This window comes from Arvicanthis niloticus, chromosome 24 (assembly GCF_011762505.2).
Source record: "Arvicanthis niloticus isolate mArvNil1 chromosome 24, mArvNil1.pat.X, whole genome shotgun sequence".
Lineage (NCBI taxonomy): Eukaryota > Metazoa > Chordata > Mammalia > Rodentia > Muridae > Arvicanthis > Arvicanthis niloticus.
Window position 1 is genome coordinate 36,857,214 of NC_133432.1, and position 25,999 is coordinate 36,883,212.

Below are 25,999 nucleotides of genomic sequence, written 5' to 3' on the forward strand. Positions count from 1 at the left end.
ATTATTCTGTATTTATTCTAGATACGTTCCAAAAATAATAATGACATGTCTCCACTTGAGAACTGATTAAAAGTTGTTTTTTTCTTAAAAGTTGAAACTCTAGGTGTGAAAGTAATGGTTTAGTTGCCAATAAAATAATGGGAACCTCAGTTCAGACCACCCACCCACCCACCCCCAGTTCTCACATAAATATATGGGCATGGAGATATGCAACTGTAGGCCCAGCACTTTCTTCAAGAGACCTAATACTGGTTGCTCCTTTACTTTAGGTAAATCAGAAAGTTCCGTTTTCACTTAGAAACTTGGTTCACAAGAGTAAACAGAGTAGTAAAGGAAGACATTTGATTTCAACCTCTGGCCTCCACATGATGGGCACACACAAACACAGACCCCTTTATAGAAACAAACAAAAAAACTACTAGTCTCCATTTCGAAGCCTTATTTGGTTTGGAGAAAATTTAAAACAAAGAACAGATAAGTCCCATATACTTAGTTTATCCTAGCTATATGATTCCACGTATGATTTTTGGCTTACATGAAGTAGAACATAGAATACCTGATAAACTAAGTTCAATACATAATTATTTAGTAAATTGATCCACTAATGCATATGTACATCACTACATTATACATATACATGTATATATATATATATATATATATATATATATATATATATATATATTTCATTTTGATCTGTTTAAGAGGAAATGGGAGACAGATAACTCACATACATAAGAATAATCAGACTAAATAAGCAAAATAAATTCTGTGGACATACAAATGGATTATAACAGCACTTTTTGAGACTGTCTCTAGTACAGATAAACCTCAAGCATTCTGTGTCTACAGAGATGATCTTGACTGACTGATTCTCCAAACCTTGATCCAAGGTGCGGGGATTAAAGATGTTTAAAACAATGCACAGTTTATGTGTTTCCAGTGATTACACCTAGGCTTTCTGCATTATGGAAAAGCATAATATCAACTGAAATACATCCCATCCCTTCTGACAATACTTTCACCAACGGCAGAAGATAAGTATTCTGACATCAGCTTGGTCAAGTCTTCCCAAGAGGACTTCAGCTCAGGAGCCCTGTTGTCAATGGAAATGGATGAAACCACTGCCCCTGGGCCTGGAGATGATGAGCCTCAGACATGTTTTCCATATTGTGTTTTTTTGCCTGCAGGTGGGACATCACAGGTGGAGTTCCAGGAAAAAAGTTTTTCAGAATCCTTCAGGGGATGTTCAAAAACTGAGTTGAAGAAGCCATGGGAATAAGATTAGTCATCATAGTCAAAAACAAAATTGGAATTTCCATGAATTGATACAAATTAATCGGATATGTATATACTCTTGTCTTTGAAAATTAAATGTCTACACAGACCTAAACTTTGCAGATACTTCTATGATGCTCCTTCTGATTTTTATTTTCCTGATCCTGCAGTACTCCAGTTATGTCTACTCCACTGACCGCTCTTACTGTTTTGGAAAGACAAAACCCAGTGTATACAAGGATGGAGATGTGGTGGTTGCTGCATTTTTACCTCTTTTTACTGTTCTCCTAGATGCCCCATCTTATGATCCAAGCTATGAGATTTTATATATTCAGTAAGATAATTATTTGATATCTTTATTTTCTGTCTTATTTTAAAATATACAATGTCTAGAAATATTATGTGTTCATGCAGCACTGCTATCTAAATGCTCCATACTGCTCTTCTATCCCAAGTACTGTCTCTAATTTACTCTTATTATTTCTGTTTGCTAGTTACTTTGCTTCAAAAAGTACAAAAGTATTCTAGTTTCTTTCATTCTAGCTACTCCTCTCTGAGACTCAATTATCTCCTTCTTACTCCACTATTCCTGCCCTCTTCTAGCCGGTTGTCAGGAATTAGTGTTGTCATGAATTAGTGTAGTCGTGAATTACATCCAATAACATTTCCTAAAATCACAATGCAAGCCATTGGCATGAATTTTGTACAAGGAGCATCTGAAAAATCCTCTTCCTGGATAGTAGAGGATCATTTTCTTTGTATGTTATGGGTATTAAACCTCTTACAGCTGTAAAGTTGGCAAGGATTTTCTTACTCTCTGGGCTGCTTCTTCACCTTGTTGATGGCTATGCAGAAGATGACTAGTTTTATGAAGTTCCAATTCTCAATTGTTAGCTTTAATTCTTGGACAAACAGAATCTTTTCCTACAACTACATCATGGAGGGTACTGCCTGTTTTCTTCTAACAGTCTTAGGGTTTCAGGCTTCAAACCTGAATGTCTTTGATCCATTCAGAATTCAAATTTGTGCAAGTTGATACATACAAGTTTGATTGTATTGTTCTGATCTATTTCTTGAAGATGGTTTCTTTTCCTTAGCATGCAGGTTTTTTCCTTCTTCCTTCTTTACTTCCTCCCTTTCTTTCTTTCTTTCTTTCTTTCTTTCTTTCTTTCCTTCCTTCTTTCTTTTTTGGCATCTCAGGAAAATGTTAAGTGGTTGAAATTAAATGTATTTATATTTGAGATTGGTTTTGTTCCATCGGTCTACATGTCTGTTTTGTGTCAGTACCAGGTTGTTTTCTTATTATGGCTCTCTAATATATCTTAAGATCAGGAATTGTAATCTTTCCAACATCATTTCCTCTCAGGATTCTTTGTGGAAGCATTTAAAATTTTACATATTTTTCCTGTAAAAAAGTCAATGTCATTTTGACTGGGATTGCATTGAGATTATGAATAGCTTTTGGTAAAATGATCATTGTCATTTTCACCATATAACTTCTACCAGTACATGAACTAACTCTCTCTCTCTCTCTCTCTCTCTCTCTCTCTCTCTCTCTCTCTCTCTCTCTTTCTTCTCACACACACTCTCTCTCCAGAAGTTTCAAGTTTTTATCCAGTAAATTCTGCATTTCGTTAGTTATGTTTATTCCTAGATACTTTATTTTTGTTATACTATGGTGAGTGTGTATTTGTCCATGTTATCCTTTTCTGTATATTTGGTTTTGGTGTATCAAAAAACGCAATTTATTGTGCAAAATTGATTTTTCATCTGCCACATTGCTGAATTTGATTATCATTTTTTTTCTGGTAGAATTTTGTGTCTTTAATATATAGCATCATGTCATCTAGAAATAATGATAGTTTGACTTTTTCTTTGCTTATTTGTGTTTTCTTAATTTCCTTGTATTACCTCATTGCTCTACCCAGCACTTCAAACACAATATTAAAAAGGAATAGGAATGGTGAACACCCCTGACTAGTTTATATATACTTTAGGTTGTTGTTGGTGGTGGTGGTATGTGTGTGTGTATGTGTGTGTGTGTGTGTGTGTGTGTGTGTGTGTGTTATTGTGTTGTAGTATATTCCCTTTAGTTCTATATTCTTAATACCTTTACCATGAAAGACTGGATTTTACCATGATGGTGTTTGACAAAGATTTTTCTGCATCAGTTGAGATAATCAGGAGATTTTGTTTGTCTTTAAGTCCACTGATGTTGGTTATTTCATTTACTGCCTTCAGATATATGCTGAAAACACCTGTATATTTCAAAGATAAAATAAGCTTGGTTATAGTTTATGGTCTTCTTTATGTGTTTCTACATTATGTTTATTCATGTTATCATCAGGAATTTCACCTGCACTATCTTTGCCTGGTTTTAGTAGTAGAGTGACACTGACTTTGTAGAAGTTTGAGAGTGCTCATTCTGTTTCTTTTTGCTTTTGTTAATGGTTTAAAAAGAGATGTTTCAAGAAGAATCTGAAGGATTAAATATTCGGTAGAATAATGGTGTGATAATTCTGGTCTTGGACATTTTTAACTGAAGCCTTTTCATTATTATTTTAATCTCCTCATTTGTTATGGTTCTCTTTAGATTGTTAACTTCTTGGTTTACCTTTTGTGGCTTGGCATGATCTAGAAGACTTCTTTTTTAAACTTTTTCAGATTAATGAAGTATAAATTTTACAAATATTCCCTCATAATATTATTAATTTCTTAGGTGCATGTTGTGATGTTTCCATGTCCATTGCTGATTCTGTTTTTTACATCCTCCTTTTGTGTTTTGATTAGTTGAGCCATGAGTCTTTCAAACTGTTAAACCTTTTATAAAACTATTTCATTCACTAATTTTGGTGTTGGCTTGGTTGTTTGCTTTATTTTTCTCCTTTTGTTCTTGTTGATGATGTCTGACCTGGTTCTCATAATTTATTGCCCTGCCTGGGTTTCAATTTGTTTGGTTCAATTTCTGAGTTGCATTGGTAGGCCAATTATTTGTGTTCATTCTGACTTCTGGTGAAAATACTTAGAGCTCTATACTTCCCTCATAGAACTGCTTTTAACATGTCTAGAGAGCTGGTTGTGCTATGTTTTCATTTCCTTTAGATCAGGCAGATTTTAACTTAAATCTTAATTTCTTCTTTCTCTCATTCCTCAGACCGTAGTGAGTTTAATCTCCTCCATGAGATTCTGTATTTTTAGAGATATTTTGCTGTCAATTTTCATTCACTGCTCTATGGTTATCTAGGATACAAGGGTTATTTTGGTCTTTTTGAATTTCTAAAGATTTGTTTTATGCTTGAGGACATGGTTTATTTTAGAAAAGCTTCCATGTACTACTGACAAGAATGTGTATTCTTTAATGGTTGGGTAGTATAGTCTGTAGAATTTGTCAAGAATGTTTGATGTATGACACATGATTATAATGTTTCTCTATTTTTTGTCCAGTTGACATTTCTATTAGAAAAAGAGGATTACTGAAATCACCTACTATTGATGGATTGATGGTATTGGTTCTTTAAAAACAGTAGCACAATTTAATGAAATGAGATGTTTCAGAATTTGGCGAATATAAGTTTAAAATTGTAATGTCTTCTGGGTTAGCCTTTCTCTTTATTAGAATAAAATATCCTTCTTGATCTTGTCTGATTAACTTTAGTTTAAAGTCTATATTGTCAGTTACTAATTGAGCAATACCTGTTTCATTCCAAGCCCCATTTGATTGGGGTAATTTTGTCCATCCTGTATTCTAAGCTGGTACCATCTTTAAAACCAAGATGTGTCTCTTGGTCAACACAGGTAGATGAACTTTGTTTCTTGATCCACCATGTCAGTTTGTGATTGTTAGAGAATTGAAGCTAGTGACATTTAATGTTATTGTTTTGTATTGAAAATTTATTATTTTATTCAACATATTCTGATTATGGTTTTGTTTCCCATAATTCTTTCAAGATCCTCTTCACTTTCCCATTTATCCAAATCTACCACATTTTATTCTTTCTTTCACTAGAAACCAAACAAGCATCCACAATAGTGCCCGCATTTGGTGAATGTATATGGGATGGATCCCCTGGTTGGGCAGTCTCAGGTTGGCCTTTCCTTCACTTTGCTCTGTATTTGCTCCTGTGAGTATTTTGTTCCCAGTTCTAAAAAGGACCAAAGCACCCATACTTTGGTCCTCCTTCTTCTTGAGCACCATTTGGTATGTGAATTGTATCTTGGGTATTCTGAGCTTTTGGATTATCAGTGAGTGTGTATCATGTGTGTTCTTTTTGGGTTACCTCACTCAGGATGATATTTTCTAGTTTTATCCACTTACCTAAGAATTTCATGAAGTCATTATTTTAATAGCTGTGTAGTACTCCATTATGTAAATGTACCACACTTTTTGTATCCATTCCTCTGTTGAAGGATATCTGGGTTGTTTCCATCTTACAGCTGTAATAAATAAGGATGCTATGACCATAGTGGAGCATGTGTCCTTTTTATATGTTGGAACATCCTTTGGATATATGCCCAGGAATGGAATATCTGGGTCCTCAGGTCCAATTTTCTGAGGAACTGCCAGCCTGTTTTCCAGAGTGTTTGTACCAGCTTGCAATCCCACCTACAATTGAGGAGTGTTCCCCTTTCCCCACATCCTTGCCAACATCTGCTATCACCTGAGTTTTTGATCTTAGTGATTCTGACTGGTATAGGGTGGAATCTCAGGGTCATTTTGATTTGCATTTCCCTGATAACTAAGAGTGTCAAACGTTTCTTTAGATGTTTCTTGGTCATTCAATATTCCTCAGTTGAGAATTCTCTGTTTAGCTCTGTACCCCATGTTTTAATGGGGCTATTTAGTTCTCTGGAGTTTAACTTCTTGAGGTCTTTGTATATATTGGATATTAGCCATTTATCAGATGTAGGATTGGTAAAGATCTTTTCCCAATCTGTTTGCTGACAATTAGTCCTATTGACAATTCCTTTGTCTTCCTGAAGCTTTGGAATTTTATGAGATCTTATTGGTCAATTTTTGATCTTAGAGCATCAGCTGTTTGTGTTCTGTTCATGAAGATTTTCCATATGCCCATGTGTTCAAGTCTCTTCCCCACTATTTTTTTCTATCAGATTCAGTGTATCTCATTTTATAGGAAGGTTCATGATCCACTTAAATTCGAGCTTTGTACAAGAAAATAAAAATGGATTGATTTGCATTCTTCTACATACTGACCACCAGCTGAACCAGCACCATTTGTGAAAATGCTGTCTTTTTTCTACTGGATGGTTTTAGCTCATTTGTGAAAGATCAAGTAACCATAGGTGTGTGGGTTCATTTCTGGGTCTTCCATTCTATTCCATTGATATACCTGCAGGTCTTTATATCTCTGATGTTGGGTACCAAGGTTGGTACTACTATATTTAATCTGGGAGTGTTGTTGCATTTTCAAATGTCTTCACTTGAGAGTGGTCAGTATTAGAATTTTTATATTATAATTTAACATTTCAAATTTTCTTTGATACAAGTTCTCTTTATGTAGCCCTGAATGGTCTAGAGCTATTTATGTAATTCAGAGATTGTTTGCCTGTACCTCCTAGATGTTCTTATTAAAGGCATTTGACCACTATGTCTAGTTTTGAAGGTTTTTTTAGAAAACAATGTTTATAATGTTTTCAGAACAATTTTTAGTTCTAATTTGTATATGCATATCTGAGTAAAATCTTTCTGATATTAGCTCCCTCCACTTCACTGCCAATATTTAGCAATAAACAGGCTTTTAAGTTTTTCCAAATTTCTGTTTCAACTGGACCTATTACTCTAAGGCAAAAAGGAGTATTATATGTATTAAAAACGAAAAGCTATTATTTTATGTATCTCTTTTCCTTTAAAAACTGACTTTAGGTAAAGTAGTCAGTGTGTTTTTTCCTAATAGTTAAGATATTTCCAACAACTGTATTAAAACCTACACATAAAGTATTCTTAGTCTAAAGTTGTACAGATCTGTAAAGTGTGTAAATCTGTTAGGGGCCAATAGTTTAGCAGTATGTGCTAGAACCCCATGATTCTTTCCCCTATCAGTAGCTGATTGGCCAGTTCTGTGTAGTTCCAATGCCAGTAACTGCAGTTGCTGTGTGTTTATGGTTCCTATTATAACACTTTGCTTAGGAGATGACATTCCACAGCTCTCCCTTTTTTCTGGCATTTACAGCCTTTACACCATGTCTTACTCAGCAATGTCTGAGCCTTAACTCAGTAGTGAAAATGTCTAAGAGGACATTATAATATTGAAATAAAAAGACATCCAGCAAGAAAGTGAAACTCACTCCAAAGGTAACATGAAATGGGGTATGTAGATGACTCAGTGAGTAAATTGCTTGCCATGTGTTCAGATAACCAAACCCCACATAAAACTAGGTATGGTAGCACATGTTTGCCCAGAAGGTTATTGACAAAGTACCTGTTACATGCTGTAGAACATAAGTATACTATTTCTCATACAATGTGAAAGGTGAGGACTGACATCCAGTGTTGTCTTCTAACCTCTACATGTGTGTCATGGCATGCTCACCAAAGGGACTTTATACACTACTATAAAGATATTTGCATATCCATGTTCATTACTATGCTGATCATAATATCCAAGAACTTGAAGCAGGCTAGATGTTTATAAACTTACTATTGAGTAATGAAAATGTGGTACATATACACAATGGAATGTTAATTAATTGTAAAGGAAAATTAAATCATGATATTTTTATATAAATGAATCAGACTAAAAATGTTTTACTCAATGACGTCACCTGGGCCCCAAAGCACAAATGCCATTGGTTCTTTTACATATGAAAGTTCTAGCTTTGATTATTAGTGTGCTTGACATGGAATACATGTGGAAACTAGAAATTGACCTCTGGTTGCAGAGCTGGGGATGCAGTTAGGCAGGAAGATGATAAAATATAAGTAGAAAATGAGAATCCTAGAGGCAGAACTGTGAAAACAGGTAGTAGAATGAAGAGGAATGGGGAAATGAGAGAGCAAGGGAAGGCTTATCCAAAACATACATGAATAATGTGCTTGGGAACCTGTAATCATGTGATCCAAGTTTAAAAAGCAAAAAATGATTCACCATGGTACATACATGGTACATGTCTCTAATCCCAAAACATAGGAGATAGTGATAGGCAAATTAAAATGGAAATGAGGACAGGGATACAGGATTGGTAGAGCTATGTTAAAACAAAGGCTGTAAAAAGTCTTATGTGAGTGAATTAATTTGTAAGCTACTTAAAAATGACCAAGAAATGCATGCTGACAGGAGCCTGATATAGATGTCTCCTGAGAGGCTCTGACAGAGCCTGACAAATACAGAGGCAAATGCTTACAGCCAAGCTTTGGACTGAGCATGGGGTCCTCAATGAAGGAGTAAGAGAAAGGACTGAAGGAGCTGAAAGGTTTTGCAAACCCATAGGAAGAACAACAATATCAACCAACCAGATCCCTAGAGTTCCCAAAGACTAAACCACCAACCAAAGAGTACACATGGAGGGACATATGGCTCCAGCCATATATGTAGCAGAGGATGTCCTTGTTGGAAATCAATGGGAGGAGAGTTCCTTGGTCCTGTGAAGGTTTAATGCCCCAGTGTAGAAAATGCCAGGTGGGGAGGCCAGAGTGTGGGTGTGGGTGGAGAAACACCCTCATAGAAGCAGAGGGATGGGATAGGGAGATTCAGAGGTTGGGGTGGGAGGGACCGGGAATGGTGTTAACATTTGAAATATAAACAAAATATTCAAAAAATGTGGAAAAATTGTTTGAACAAAAGTATCCTACAAAAGTTAACAGTGCTGCTCCCAGAAGACAGATTATTAAATGACTATCTCAATGCCAAACTTAGACTAGCCAGCTATTTATTAGTCAGAGAAGGCCCAAAGTCACCTAAAATGATGTAATCTATTACCATTGCTATAGCTTGGCCATCATAACTAAATATTAAGACAGATTTTTGTAGAAAACTCTTTTTAGTTGCAAAATACAGAGCAGTCAGACTTGATTTGACCAAGAAACCCTCTCTGATTCTGATGGATGATTTTTATAGTTTACAAACACAAGACAGACTCCAAGATTTTATTTCATTTTTTGGATTGTTTGTGGTTTGTTGTTTTGTTTTGCTTTGCTTATTGTGGTTGTTTATTTTGACATTTAATTTTTGGTTTTGGTTTTATATTGAGAGAGAGAGAGAGAGGGACAGAGAAAAACATGAATTATATGTATAGCGAGTTAGGAAGGATCTCAGAGGTTGGAAGAGGGAATGAATAAAATCAAAATAGGTATATAAAATTTTTCAAATAAATACTTTTGTGTTTATTCTATTTTTTCTCATTAATTCATTTATTCACATTACAGACTGATGACAGTCCTCTCTCTCCACTCATCCCAGTTCCACCCTCACACACTCTTTCTGATCCTCCCATCCCCTGTTCCTCAGAGAAGTGGAGTTGGGTACCAACTCACTCTGGTACATCAAGTCACAGCAGAACTAAGTGCATCCTCTCCCACTCAAATCAAACAACATTTAATCCAAAGGCAGGCAATGGACTCAGAGACAGTCCCTGCTCTACTTGTTAGTGGACTCAAATGTAAAACAAGTTACACATCTGCTACAACTGTGTGGAGTTCAACCTGTTCAACCTGTGTTCAACCTGTGAATGTTCTTTGGGTGGTGGTTCAGTCTCTGTAAGCCTCCATGCCCCAGGCTAGTTAATTGTGTAGGTCTTCTTGTAGTGTCCTTAGTCTCTCTGGTTTCTTCAGTTCTTCCCCCCATGTTTTCTTCATAATGATAGAAATCAATATGGATTTTTTTGCATTCTTCCACATGCAGACACACAATTTGATCAACACCATTTGTATGAAAATGTATTCTTTATTCTACTGTGAAATTCTTGCTTCTTCATAAAAAATATGATATTCATAAGTATGTGAATTTATGTGTGAGTCTTCAGTTCAAGCCAGTTGACCAACATTTCAATACCATGCAGTTTTTATAACTATAGCTCTGTAGTACAGCTTGAAATAAGAGATGGTTAAACCACTGGAAATTCTTTTATGGTTCAGTATTGTTTGACATAGCTGGGTTTTTTCTCCATATGAATTTGACAATTATCTTTCAATGACTTTAATTAATTGTGTTGGGATATTTACAGAGATTATGTAAAATATATAGATAGTTTTGGTACACTGACCATTTTTACTATGTTAAATCTACTGATCTGTGAACATGGAAGATTTTTCTATCTTCTGATACATTCTTCATTTTTTCAAAGACTAGAATTTTTTGTTTTTTGATTGGTTAGTTGGTTGGTTGGATAGTTAGTTGATTGGGTGGTTGGTTGCTCTGGTTTGGTTTAGTTGGTTTGGTTTGGTTTGGTTTGGTTTGGTTTGGTTTGGTTTGGTTTGGTTCGGTTCAGTTCGGTTCGGTTTGGTTTGGCTTGGCTTGGCTTGGCTTAGGTTGGCTAAGAGTGACACGGCATGGCTTGGCTTGGCTTGGCTTGGTTTGGTTTATTTATGTTTGGGGCACAAGTGACTTGTGGAAATAAAGTAACATAGTACTTTTTTCTCTTCTCTTGCCCTCCAGGCCCTCCCTCACAAAGTCCCTATCTGCATTCCCCCTCTTCTACTCTGAGAGGGAGCACCATCACTCAGGGTATCCAACAATGCTGACACATCAAGTCTCTAGAGGCAAGACTAGGCACATCCTTTCCCACTGAAGACAGACAAGACAGCCGGATAGAGAAGCATATACCAGAGAAAGGCAAGAGCTTTAGCAATAGTGCCCACTCCAGGTTTGGGGGATCAACATTGACACACAACTCCCCTTTTGTCCATATGTTAGGGGAACCTGGTTTGAGCCCATGTCTGTTGTTTGGTTAATTGAACCACTGTTCAGTCTTTCAGAGTCCCCATGGGTCCAGGTTAGTTGACCCTAGTGGTATTCCTGTGTAGTTCCTACCCACTTCTGGGCCCTAAATTCTTCCTCCAACTCTACCATTAGATTCCCCTAACTCCATCTAATGCTTGGCTGTGTGACTCTGCATTTCTTTCAGTCATTTGCTGGCTGAAGCCTCTCAGAGGAAAATATACTAGGCTCCTTTCTGCAAGCTTAAGAGAGTATCATTAAAATGTCAGGTATTGTTGCTTGCCCATGGGAAGGGTCTCAAGTTGGGCTGGTAATTGAGTGACCATTCCCTCTATCTCTGCTCCATTTTCCTTCCCTGAATTTCTTGTACACAGTATAAATTTTGAGTCAAAGATTTTTTTGGTGGGTTGTGTCTGTATATCTTTTCTGGGATTCCTGCATGGCTACAGGAGATGGCCTCTTCAGGTTCCATATATCCACTACTGTGAGTCTCAGTTAACATCATCAGCATTGATTTCTGGGAGTCTCCTCTCTCACAGGTCTCCAGCATGACCTTGAGATGGCCCACACCCTCCACACCCTACCAACAACCAGCTGTAGATTTCCATGAATTTTCCTATTCCTCCTGCCCTCTCTCCTGTCTTTCCCCACACCAGATCTTGAACTCCCTTTCATTACCCTCCACATCCCCTCTCTCACCCAATTCCACCCCTCCATCTAAGTCCTTTGGGTATTTTATTTCCCATTCCAGGTTAGACTCAAGAATCCTTACTTGGGCCTTCCTCTTGTTTAGCTTCTTCAGGTCTGTGGAGTGAAGTGTGAATATCCTGTACTTTATAGCTAATATTCACTTCTAAGTGAGTACACACCATGCATGTCATTTTAGGCCTGGGTTACCTCACGCAAGGTGATATTGTCAAATTCCATTCACTTGTCAGCAAATTTTACGATGTCCTTGCATTTCCCTGAAGACTAATGACGTTGAACATTTCCTTAAGTGTGTCTAAGTCATGCGTGATTTCTCTAAAGAAAATTCTCTGTTTAGCTCTGTACCCCATTTTTAATTAGGTTATTTGAGCTGTTGGTGTGTAACTTCTTGAATTCTTCCTATATTTTGGATATTAACCCTCTATCAGATGTACTGTTAGTGAAGATCCATTTTCAGTCCATAGACTCCTGTATTGTTATATTGACTATGTCCTTTGTATTACAGATGATTTTCAGTTTCAGGAGGTCCCAGTTATCAATTGTTGATTTTGATCCTGAGTCATTGGTGTTCTCTTCAGGAAGTTGTATCCTAGATCAATGAGTTATAGACTATCCCTCACTTTCTATTCAGTTAGATTTAGTGTATGTGGGTTTACATTGTAGTCTTCCATCCACTTAGACTTGAGTTTTTTGCAGGGTTGATTGATATGGACCTATTTGCATTCTTCTACATGCAGACCACCAGAGAGACAAGCATCATTTCTTTTTTCCATTGCATGGTTTATCTATGTTTCTCACAAATCAATTGCCCATAGGTGTGTGGGTTATTTCAGGGTCTTCAATTCAATTACATTGATCAGTTTGTCTGTTTGTATACCAATACAATTTTTGTTACTACTGTTCAGTAGTAGAACTTGAGGTCATGATGGTGATATCTCCAGAGGATCTTTCATTGTTAAGGATTGTTGTAATTATCCTGGGTTTTGTTTGTTTTTACATATGAAGGGGAGAATTGCTCTTTCAAGCTCTGTAAGAATTACACTGGAATTTTTATGTCAATTGCATCATATATATAGGTTTCTTTTGGTGAGATTGCCATTTTCATCATGTTAATCCTACTGATCCATGAGCATGGGAGAACTTTCCATCTTCTGAAATCTTTCTCAATTTCTTGCACTGAAGTTCCTGTTATATAGGTCTTTCACTTTCTTTGGTTAGAGTCATACCAAGATATTTTATATTAATTTTTTTGCTATTCTAAGGATTTTGTTTCCCTAATTTCTTTCTCTGGCCTTTTATTATTTGTATAAAGGAGGGCTATTGATTTTTCTTAGTTAATGTGTATCCATCCACTTTGCAAACTGTTGAAGTTCTCTGAAAGAATATTTGGGTTTGTTTATGGATACAATCATTTTATCTGTGAATAGTGTACTTTGATTTCTTCCTTTCCAATTTGTATTCTCATCATTTACTTATATTGTCTTGTTGATCTAGGAAGAACTTCAACTACTATTGGAATAGATAGGGAAAGAGTGTACAGCCGTGTCTTTTCCCTGAATTTAGTGGAATTGTTTGAGATTCTCTCTACTGAATTTGATGTTGGCTATTGGCTTGCTATGTATTTCTTTTTTAAAATTTTTTTATTGGATATTTTATTTACATTTCAGATGCCATCCCCTTTCCCTATTTCCCCTCCCTAGAAAACCCTTATCCCACACCCACTTCTCATTTTTGCTTTTATACAATTTTTTAATGTTAACCAAAGGCTTTATAAGTTTGGTAGTACTCACTATCAATCAGAAGTGTAACCCAATACCCAACCTAGATATATCAACTATCTTTGACTGTCAGAGACATGTGACCATCCACCTCCATGTCCCTCCTTTCTCTCTCTCATCACCTAGCTCCTCGTCTCCTTATCCTCTTCCTCTACTTATTTTTCCTCTTCCTCTCCATACTCCTCCCACCTTAGCTTCTCCTACATATCATCCTTCCTGTTAAAATAAAACTTTTCTCTCAAAATAAAATTAGAGAATAACTATACCAATTTGTGTCAGTAAGGTGCAAGATAGACCCAATACCCAGTCCATCACTTTGTTGACTAAGCAGAACTTCTGTCATCTCTCCTAACTAAAAGACTTAGTTCTGAACCTGGCTTTTTTCTTGGCTTTAGAATGATTGTCAGCTGAAAACCATCCTCTCAAATCTTTTCTCTCAAAGTAAATAGCCAGGGTTGGCCATGAGACTATAAATTTTCAACCCCGTCAGAAATCCAGAATGACTTTGTTAACTGAAATTATGGGAAGCACAAAACATAGCTTCTAAAACTTAGCCAATTTATAGAGACCTCTGAACACCTGTACACTCTGTATACTACAAAACACTGGCACACCTGATCTCAGCCTTCTGGCGCAGGATCATCTGACAGACCTAGTGATGCAGAATTATTAAGGGTTGATTACTCTGTCTTGGCAGATATAATCAGTTGACTATTCTGCAAGTGTGTTCTTTTCTGGACAGTAATTTGTCTGTAGATGGAAAGAAGCAATTCTTGCCTAGTGGCTGTCTTATCACAACTGGAGTAACTCCGAAGATGCTCAATTTCTTCTTAGAATCCAAGACAGAAAGCTGTCAGGAACAGACAGGTCTCTAACCAAAATGAACATTAATAGAGAAATTTTTGTAACATCAATTCTGTGGACTTCTGATGTTTTGAAAACCAACTATCCATGTAAGGCAATCTGGACTGTTGTCTGTAAACTCCTCTCAGCTATTTCTAAATAAAATACAGAAAACATCCTAACAATAAACTCAATGCCATGAATTTGCTATAGGTCCTTAACTCACAGGCTAACTGTCTCAAATCAGTTAAAAAATTTAAAGAAGTACTGGGTCTAAGCCTTGTATTCCTAAATGTGTTATAGAGGCATGATGCCTATGAGAGTGTCAACATTGTCTCACTTTTATATCAATAAAAAGCTTGTAGCAATGAAAACTTTAAATTTGAAATCAAAGTAAATTTTGTACCATTTAAGAAATTATAACTTCATCTTAATAACAATTACACATATTCCTACCAGTAGGTTATGGCTATGAAATAAATCCTAGCTAATCCTCTCTGTTCCAACAAAACCACTACTTTTCCCTAGAAAGACAGGCCAATATTAACCAGCATAGTCCCCAAGCCCAGGGAATATGGACGCCAACTCTTCATTAACTTCTACGAGCTGATTATGGGCATTGAAATATTAGAAGAGGGGTGGGAGGAAGAGTAAATTGATAAGCCTCTGACACTGTGTCTTCACTGCATCCAGATGGAATTCCAGGACATCAGAGGTTTGAGCAGGTCTGCCCAGCTTGCTTGATGAGTAGATACACCAAGGCTGTGTATTCTGCAATATACAATTCTCAAAACAAATTTTAGTATCAAGATAATTTGTTTTAGAGGGCTTTCATTTTATTAAAGATGTCGGTTCTAACAGCTTTTCTTTTTTCCCCCTTTTTTATTGGATATAATATTTACATTAAGATTTTTATCCCCTTACCCCATTCCCCCCACCACACAGGAACCCCTTATCCCATCCCCCTCCTCCTGCTTCTATAAGGGTGTGCCCTCACCTACCCCCCACTCCCACCTCCCTACCCACAGATTCCCCCTAACTCAGTGTTCAGCCTTCACGGGACCAAAGACCTCCTCCCCCACCTATGCCCAACAAGGCCATCCTCCCCTAAATATACAGCTGGAGTCATGGGTCCCTCCCTAGGTGCTCCTAGACTGGTGGTTTAGACACTGGGGAGCTCTGGTTGGTTGGTATTGTTGCTCTCCTCATGAAGCCACAAACTCTTTCAGCTCCTTCAGTCTTCTCTCTAAGTTCTCTATTGGGAACACTTGATCATATGAATGGTTAGCTGTGCATATCTGCCTCTGGATATGTGAGACTCTGGGAGACCTCTAAGGAGACAGCAATATCAGGCTGCTGTCAGCATGTACTTCCTGTCATCCATGTACTGTCAGCATGTACTTTCTGTCAGCATCTATTTTTGGTGACTGCACATGGGATGAATACCCAGGTGGAATGGTCTCCAGACAACCTCTCCTTCAGTTTCTGTCCCACACTTTGTCTCCATGTTTGCTCCATTGGGTATTTTGTTACTCCTTCTAAGTTAGACCTAGGCATCCACACTTGTTAGTCCTTATTCATGAGCTTCATGTGGTCTGTTAGTTGAATCTTTATTGTTTCAAACTTTTGGACTAATATCTGCTTATCAGTGAGTAACTACCATGTGTGTTCTTTTGTGATTGGGTTACCTCACTCAGGATATTTTCTAGTTCCATCCATTTACCTAAAGATTGCTCAAATTCATTATTTTTAATAGCTGAGTAATATTCCATTGTGTAAATGTACCACATATTTTTATATCCAATCCTCTGTTGAAGGACATCTTGGTTCTTTCCAGCTTCTGGCCATTATAAATAAGGATGCTATGAACATAGTGGAGCATATGTCCTTATATGTTGGAACATCTTCTGGGTATATGCCCAGGAGTGGTATAGGTGGGTCCTCAGGTAGTGCTATGTACCATTTTGTGAGGAACCACCAGACTGATTTCTAGAGTGGTTGTACCAGCTTGCAACTCCACCAACAATGGAGGTGTGTTCCTCTTTCTCCACATCCTCGCCAGCATCTACTATTACCTGAGTTTTTGATCTTAGCCATTCTGTCTGGTATGAGGTGGTATTTCAGTGTTGTTTTGATTTGCATTTCCCTGATGACCAAGGATGTTGAGCATTTCTTAAGGTGCTTCTCAGCCATTTGAGTTTCCTCAGTTGAGAATTCTTTGTTTAGCTCTGTACCCCATTTTTAATGGTGTTATTTTGTTGTCAGGCATCTAATTTCTTGAGTTCTTTGTATAAATTGAATATTAGCCCTCTATTGGACGTAGGACTGGTAATGATCTTTGCCCAATCTGTTGGCTGCTGTTTTCTCTAATTGACATCGTCCTTGGCCTTATGGAAGCTTTGCAATTTGATGAGGTCCCATTTGTTGATTCTTGTTCTTAGAACATAAGCCATTGGTGGTCTGTTGAGGAACATTTCCCCTGTGCCTAGGTATTAGAGGGTCTTCCCCACCTTCTCTTCTATTAGTTCCAGTGTATCTGGTTTTATGTGAAGGTCCTTTATCCACTTGGACTTGAGCTTTGTACAAGGGAATAAAAATGGATGAATTTGCATTCTTCTACATGCTGACTTCCAGTTGAGCCAGCACCATTTGTTGAAAATGCTGTCCTTTTTCCACTGGATGGTTTTAACTCCTTTGTCAAAGATCAAGTGACCATAGGTATGTGGGCTCATTTCTGGATCTTCTGTTCTATTCCATTGATCTTCATGCCGGTCTCGGTACCAATACCATGCAGTTTTTATTACTATTGCCCTGTAGTATAGGTTTAGGTCAGGGATGGTGATTCCCCCAGAAGTTCTTTTGTTGTTGAGAATAGTTCTCGCTATCCTGGGTTTTTTGTTGTTCCAAATAAATTTGCAAATTGCTCTTTCTATCTCTATGAAGAATTGGTTTGGAATTTTGATGGGGATTGCATTGAATCTATAGATTGCTTTTGGCAAGATGGCCAATTTTACTAAGTTAATCTTGCCAATCCAGGAGCATGGGAGATCTTTCCATCTTCTGAGATCTTCTTCAATTTCTTTCTTCAGAGACTTGAAGTTCTTGTCATACAGATCTTTCACTTGCTTGGTTAGATTCACTCCAAGATATTTTATATTATTTGTGGCCATTGTGAAGGGTGTCATTTCCCTAATTTCTTTTTCAGCCTGTTTATCTTTTGAGTAGAGGAAGGCTACCAATTTGTTTGAGTTGATTTTATAGCCAGCCACTTGGCTAAAATTGTTTATCGGGTTTAGGAGTTCTCTGGTGGAAGTTTTAGGGTCACTTAAGTATACTATCATATCATCTGCAAATAGTGAAATTTTGACTTCTTCCTTTCCTATCTGTATCCCCTTGACTTCCTTTTGTTATCTAATTGCTCTAGCTAGGACTTCCAGCACTATATTAAATAGGTAAGGAGAGAGTGGACAGCCTTGTCTAGTCCCTGATCTTAGTGAGATTGCTTCAAGTTTCTCTCTATTTAGTTTGATGTTGGCTACTGGCTTGCTCTATATTGCTTTTACTATGTTTAGGGATGAGCCCTGAATTCCTGAACTTTCCAAGACTTTTACCATAAAGGGATGTTGAATTTTGTCAAATGCTTTCTCAGCATCTAGTGAGATGATCATGTGGTTTTTTTTTCTTTGAGTTTATTTATATAGTGGATTACATTGATGGATTTCTGAATATTGAACCATCTCTGCATTCCTGGGATAAAGCCTACTTGATCATGCTGGATGATTGTTTTGATGTGTTGTTGGATTCAGTTTGTGAGAATTTTATTGAGTGTTTTTGCATCAATATTCATAAGAGAGATTGGTCTGTAGTTCTCTTTCTTTGTTGGGTCTTTCTGTGGTTGGGGTATGAGCATAATGGTAGCTTCATAGAATGAATTGGGTAGTATTCCTTCTGTTTCTATTTGATGGAATAGGTTAAAGAGAATTGGTATTAGGTCTTCCTGGAAGGTCTGATAAAATGCAGCATTAAAACCATCTGGTCCTGGACTTTTTATGGTGGGGAGACTTTTAATGACTTCTTCTATTTCTTTAGGGTTTATACGATTGTTTAGATCGTTTACCTACTCCAGATTTGATTTTGTTATCTGGTACCTGACTAGAAAATTGTCCATTTCTTCTAGATTTTCCAATTTTGTTGAGTATAGGCCTTTGTAGTAGGATCTGATAATTTTTTGAATTTCCTCAATTTCTGTTGTTTTGTCTCCCTTTTCAGTTCTGATTTTATTAATTTGGATACTGTCTCTGTGCCCTTTGTTTAGTGTGGCTAAGGGTTTGTCTATCTTGTTGATTTTCTCAAAGAACCAGCTCCTGGTTTTGTTGATATTTTGTATACTTCTTTCTGTTTCTACTTGGTTGATTTCAGCTCTGAGTTTGATTATTTCCTGTCATCTACTCCTCTTGGGTATATTTGCTTCTTTTTGTTCCAGGGATTTCAGGTGTGCTGTCAAGTTGTTAATGTATGCTCTCTCCAGTTTCTTTTTGTCGGTACTTAGAGATAAGAGTTTTCCTCTTAGTACTGCTTTCATGGAGTCCCACAAGTTTTGGTATGATGTGTCCTTTTTTCATTAAATTCTAAAAAGTCTTTAATTTCTTTCTTTATTTTTTCCCTGATCAAGTCATCATTGAGTAGAGCCTTGTTCAGTTTCCATGTGTATGTGGGATTTCCATTGTTTTTGTCATTATTAAAGACCAGCGTTAGTCCATGGTGGTTTGATAGGGTGGAAGAAATTATTTCAATCTTTTTGTATCTGTTGAGGCCTGTTTTGTGACCAAGTATATGGTCTACTTTGGAGAAGGTACCATGAGGTGCTGAGAAAAAAGTATATTCTTTTGTTTTAGGGTGAATTTTTATATATATATATATATATATATATATATATATATATATATATATATATATCCATTTGGTTCATAACTTCTGTTAGCTTCACAGTGTCTCTTTTTAGTTTCTGTTTCCATGATTTGTCCATTGCTGAGAGTGGGGTGTTGAAATTTCCCACTATTATTGTGTGAGGTATGATGTATGCTTTGAGATTTAGCAAAGTTTCTTTTATGTATGTGGGTGCCCTTGCATTTGGGGCATAGATGTTCAGAATTGAGAGTTCATCTTGGTACATTTTTTCTTTGGTGAGTATAAAGTGTCCATCTTTATCTTTTTTGATTACATTTGGTTGAAAATCAATTTTATTTAATATTAGAATTGCTACTCCCGCTTGTTTCTTGAGACCATTTGCTTGGAAGATTGTTTTTCATCCTTTTACTCTGAGGTAGTGCCTGTCTTTGTCACAGAGGTGTGTTTCTTGTATGCAGCAAAATTCTGGGTCTTGTTTACGTTTCCAGTCTGCTAGCCTATGTCTTTTTATTGGAGAGTTGAGTTCATTGATATTAAGAGATATTAAGGAAAAAAGATTGTTGCTTCCTGTCACTTTTGTTATTAGAGGTAGACTTATGTTTGTGTAACTATATTCCTTTGTGGTTGTTGGGAGATTACTTTCTTGTTTTTTCTGTTGTAATTTCTCCCATTGTGTTGGAGTTTTCCATCCATTATGCTTTGAAAGGCTGGATTTGTGGTAAGATATTGTGTAAATTTGTTTTGTCATGGAATATCTTAGTTTTTCCATCAATAATGATTGAGAGTTTTGCTGGGTATATTAGTCTGGGCTGGCATTTGTGTTCTCTTAGGGTCTATATGATATCAGTCCAGGATCTTCTGGCTTTTATAGTCTCCGGTGAGAAGTCTGGTGTAATTCTTATAGGTCTGCCTTTATATGTTACTTTACCTTTTTTCTTACTGCTTTTAGTATTTTTTCTTTGTTTTGTATATTTGATGTTTTGATTATTATGGGATGGGAGGTATTTCTTTTCTGGTCTAGTCTATTTGGGGTTCTGTAGGCTTCTTGTATATTTAAGGACATCTCTTTCTTTAGGTTAGGGAAGTTTTTCTCTATACTTTTGTTGAAGATATTTACTGGCCCTTTAAATTGGGAGTCTTCACCCTCATCTACACCTATTATCCTTAGGTTTGGTCTTCTCATTATGTCCTGCATTTCCTGGATGTTTTGGGTTAGGAGCTTTTTGCATTTTGCATTTTCTTTGACAGTTTTGTCAATGTTTTCCATGGTATCTTCTGCACATGAGATTCTCTCTTCGATCTCTTGTATTCTGTTGGCGATGCTTCCATCTATGACTCCTGGTCTTTTTCTTAGGTTTTCTATCTCCAGGGTAGTCTCCTTTTGAGATTTCTTTATTGTTTCTACTTCCATTTTTAGATCCTGGATGGTTTTGTTTAATTCCTTCACCTGTTTAGTTGTGTTTTCTTGCAATTCTTTAAGGGATTTTTGTGTTTTCTCTTTAAAGGTTTCTATCTGTTTACGTGTGTTCTCAAATTCTTTAAGAGTCTTATTTATGACCTTCTTAAAGTCCTCTAACATCATCATGAGAAGTGATTTTAATTCTGTATCCTGCTTTTCTGGTGTGATGTGTTGTTCGGGACATGCTATGGTGAGACAACTGTGTTCTGGTGATACCAAGTAACTTTGGTTTCTGTTGTTTACATTCTTGTGCTTGCCTTTCGCCATTTGGTTAACTCTCATGCTACCCTCTCTCACTTGTTCTGATTGGAGACTGTCTTTCCAGTTATCTTGCTTGTGTCAGAACTCCTCAGGGTCCAGATGTCTCTGTGATCCTGTGATCCTGAGCTCCAGCTGCTCTGAGTGCAGTGTCTCCTCTAGGATGTCTCAGGGTAAGGTGTCTTTATGAGAGCAGACCAGCTAGGTGTTCGCTGCTCTGAGTGCAGTGGTTCCTCTAAAATGTCTCAGGATATGGTGTCTGCTCCTCTGGGTTCCATGGCTCCTCTAGGATGTCTCTGGGTACATTGTACCCTGCTCTGAAGTCGGTGGCCTCTCTAGGATATCTCAGAATACGGTTTCCACAAGGGTACAAACCAGCTGTATGTCTGCCTCTCTTAGGATACTGGCCTCTCTGGGATGTCTCAGGATACAGTTTTCACAGGGGTGCCAACCCTATGGGTGTCTGCTCCTGCCACTGGGATCCAGAGAGGGGCGAAAGGGGTGTGGAATTCCACAGGGGTGGGGTTTGCATACCTGGGGGGTGGATCCTTCGAGCTTTGTACTCCCTGCTGTTGCTCTGGTGTGTAGGGTAGTTCCTGACTGGCTTTACCTGCCTCCCTGAGGACACTGGCCTCTCTTGGATGTCTCAGGATACGCTTTCCACAAGGGGGTAGACCTACTTGGTGTCTGCTCCTGCCACTGGGATCCAGAGAGGGGCGGAAGGGATGGGCTCAACTTCTTGAATGTTCTACATGCGTCATTAATATTGTCATCAACTGAGGACAGAGTGTTCAGATATAAAACTATTTGATATTCAAACACAGCAGCCCTAAATATTTTTTGTATCTTCTTTCTGTGCAGGTTCAATTTTAAAAACTACCAGATTGTTTTAGCAATGGTTTATGCCATTGAAGAGATCAACAGGAACCCCCATATTTTACCCAATGTGTCTCTGGGATATGATATATATAATGTCCTGTTCAATGAGTGGTGGACATTAGATAGATGCATCACATGGCTGTCTGGGCCAAAGAAGTATGTGGCTAATTACACATGCAAGAGAGAGATGAAGTCTGTTGCAGTACTCACAGGTGTATCATGAATAATATCAGCCAATATAGGGACACTGCTAGAACTCTACAAATATCCACAGGTGAGAATGAGTGAAGTGGAGAAAGATAAATCCATTTATAATTCAGTGTCATTCCAAGGTGTTAAAAGAGGATGAAAGAAAAATGTGGTTATGCATTTGACGATGTTTATAATTCCAAACAGTATTCAGGGATGTATTCAGGACAAATCAAAGGAATAGGCTCAAGTAGACAGTGATTACAGGGAACCTTTAGAATAAGGGTGTGATGGTCTAGAGAAGCAGCTTTGTGCATAAAGTATTTGATGCACAAACATGAGAACCTGACTTTGGATACCTACCACTCACATAAAACTGGTGGAAGGCAGTATACATCTGTCATCTAGGTTCTGGTAAAGAAGAGACAGGTGAGTCAATTGAGTTCACAGACTACTCAAGGTAAATTAAACAGTGAGCTACAGGTTCACTTAGAATCTTATGCAAAAAAAGTAAAAGAAAAAAAACTTATACTGAATAATGAAGAAACTCTAATATCAACCTTTGGCCTCATATACACACATATATAGATAAGAGTGGGTGATTTCTCATCATTTTAGGTGATTTTAAAAGCCTGTGCTAATTGGACATGTGCTTTATGTTTCCTCCTCTAAATTTTTTTATTCTATTTATCTTCTTTTCCTTTTAGCTTACCATTGGGTCTTTTGATCCTAACCTAAATAATCATGAGCAGTTTCCTGATCTCTACCAAATAGCCTGCAAGGACATGTCTCTGTCTCATGGTATCGTCTCCTTGTTGAATTATTTCCACTGGAACTGGGTGGGACTGATCATATCTGAAGGACAAAATGCTGTTCAGATCATCTCAGACTTGACAGCAGAAATGTACAGAAATGGAATATGTGTAGATTTTGTGGAAATGATCCCAGTTAGTGAAGTATCTTATTTACCAAACAAACAACTGTATCCTACACAGGTTCTGAAATCATCAGTAAATGTGATCATCACCTACGGGGACAGTGATTTTCTGAGAGGCTTCCTGTTTTATTTAAAACAAACTTTACTTACAAGGAAAGTCTGGATCATGAACTCAGAATGGGATGGTGTCATCAGAGCAGACCATTTCATTTTACATTCACTCCATGGAAGCCTCATCTTCACACACCACCACAAAGAAATCTCTGGTTTTAGAAATTTCATCCAAACAGTTCATCCTTCCAAATATCCAGAAGATTTTTATCTTAGAACATTTTGGTTCTCCTTTTTTAACTGCTCATTTGCTGATGATGACTGCAATACACTGGAGAACTGTGTGCCAAATGCTTCCTTGCCTGAGTCACCGAGGAACCGATTTGACATGGTCATGACCGAATTTGCTTATAATATATACAATGCTGTGTATGCTGTAGCCCACAGCCTTCATGAGATGCTTCTTCATCAAGTAGAAGTAAGACCAACAAGAAAGGCAGAAGAGCTCATGTTTTCAGCCTGGCAGGTAGTGTGTCTCTCATTGGGTTGCTCAGAACATCAACATTGTGATTTTCTAAATTGATGCTTTTTGAGGTCACACTACTTATTTTAAATCTCTAAGGGTACAAAATAAACTACTTGTAACTGATAAAGGGGTAAGTAAATCAAAACCTATACAGAAATGGTTAAAAAGAACAAAGTGTCCATGGGAAGAAGACAGTGTGTTCTAAATCCATATCCCTGTTTTGTGTTTCGAGATCAAGGATTTCTGTATAAAAGACACAGAAACTATCTTGTCTTGTGAGTCCTATGGCAGTAAGTAATGAAACTATTTACTTTCATAGTCAGAAGCTATGGAAGGGAATTGTTAGGCCAGAGATGACTGAGGAAGGTAGAGTGCCTAGGCACATAGAATCAAACATGGAGAAAGGAGTTAAGAGAGAAGCTGAAGGAAGGAACCAACTGAGAGTAATATAGGTGTATTATTGGTATAATATGGTATTATATTAAAAGTATAATATAAAAAAAGGTATGTAGAGTCCTAGCTATGGAGAATAGGATTCAGAAAAAAGGGACTGAGCTCACAGAAGATAAGACACTCAGGCACAAGACTACCACAACATGCTGCATGCTGTACCCTATAGCCTTAATGAGATGCTTCTTCATCAAGTAGAAGTAAAACCAATAAGAAAGGAAGAAGAGCTGATGTTTTCAGCCTGGCAGGTAGCTACAACATACAGCAAAGCCTATGGAGGCCAACTGGAGATGACTGATGATAGGGTACCTAGGTACATATAATCCACAACTTGCAGTGACAACTACAGAGAAAGTTGGGGGTAGAGGTGCCCCAAGCTAGGGTCTTCAGGCAAAGTCATTTAACCTTATTTCAGCAGAAGCAAGGATTTGCCAGAAGTGTGCTGAACCTTGGACATTAATTATTATTGTAAACAGAATCTGACTCTCAGGGTGAAAAATAGGAATGAAACATCCTGAACATTAGTCAGAGAAAGAAAAAATTACTCTTTAGTCCTGCTATGACTTATCCTCTTCTAAATTGTAAATGCCTTTAGTAGAAGAGAAATGTAACTTAAATTTTCAAAAGTTAAATATTTTTCTAAATCAATAACTTAAGTCCTACATGAAATCCCAGATCAAAACAAAAATGTGAAAGAAAAAATGGTAAATGTCTCCTCCAAATATGATAAATTCTATAGTAACTTCAACAATAATTCTTAACGTTAATTCTGCAATAAAAGATAAAGATGAGGAGACTCATTTAGAATGTAGGGTCCACTCAGGTATTCCAAAATGTATACCTCAACATCAATGAGAGACGACTTAAACAGACCTACAATCAGCAATGAGAATAAGGCAGTAATAAAATAATTTCAAAACCAAGAAATTCCAGGAACAGATTTGACAGATTTTTACCAGAATCTTAAAGATATAAGTATTTCTCAAATTATTCTATAAAATAGAAAAAGAGGGACTGCTTCAAAACTCTTTCTACGACACTATATTGATTAATACTGGCAAGTTAACTTGAAACTCAAACCAGATAAAGACACAATGGAAAAGGAAATCACAATCCAGTCTTGTTAACAAACACATATTTACAAATTAATAAAATGTAAGCGAGAAATTCTATAATGATTTTATAATTTCTAAAACAAATAACTTAAAAATAAAGATATGATTAAAAATACATTCTCAATAAAACATCTGTAAACTTAATTCAGTATCAGATAAAAAAAAAAAAGATCAGTCACCATAATCAAGTTGTCTTCCTTCCAGGTATTCAGGGAAGTATCAATCAACAAATGTAGATCAGTAAATGAAATTAATCACATTAGTAGACCCAAACACAGAAATGACAGGATTATATCACTAGATAAAGAAAAGGCCTTTGAAAAAAAGGTCAATATTACTTCATAATAAAAGTCATGGAGATGTTAAGGATATTTGAAAAACCTATATCCAGAACTGTGCTAAATCAAGGGAAAACTAAAAAATTTCCAACTGAGATTCAGGAATGCAAAATTAACACAAAAGTCTTTCTCTATACCAGTGATGAACATATCAACAAAAAAAAAATGAAGAAGCAATGCCATTCACAACAGCCACAAAGAAATTAAATATCTGAGAATAAACCTGGGCAAGGCAACTTAATCAGGAAAGAGTTTTACCATGAAAACTTTAAGACACTGAAGAAAGTAATTGACTTAAAGAAGATACTAGAAAGTAGAAACACCTCCCATGATCCTGGATAACATAAATTGATATTGTATATTGGTCATAGTACACAGAGCAATTAAAAGTT

The 25,999-nt window shown here is 36.9% G+C and overlaps 1 pseudogene; it reads left to right on the forward strand.

Annotated features, from left to right (window-relative positions):
- The first annotated feature begins 1,409 nt into the window (after window positions 1-1,409).
- LOC143438133 (vomeronasal type-2 receptor 116-like) overlaps window positions 1,410-25,999 on the forward strand; it is a 67,669-nt pseudogene continuing 43,079 nt past the window's right edge.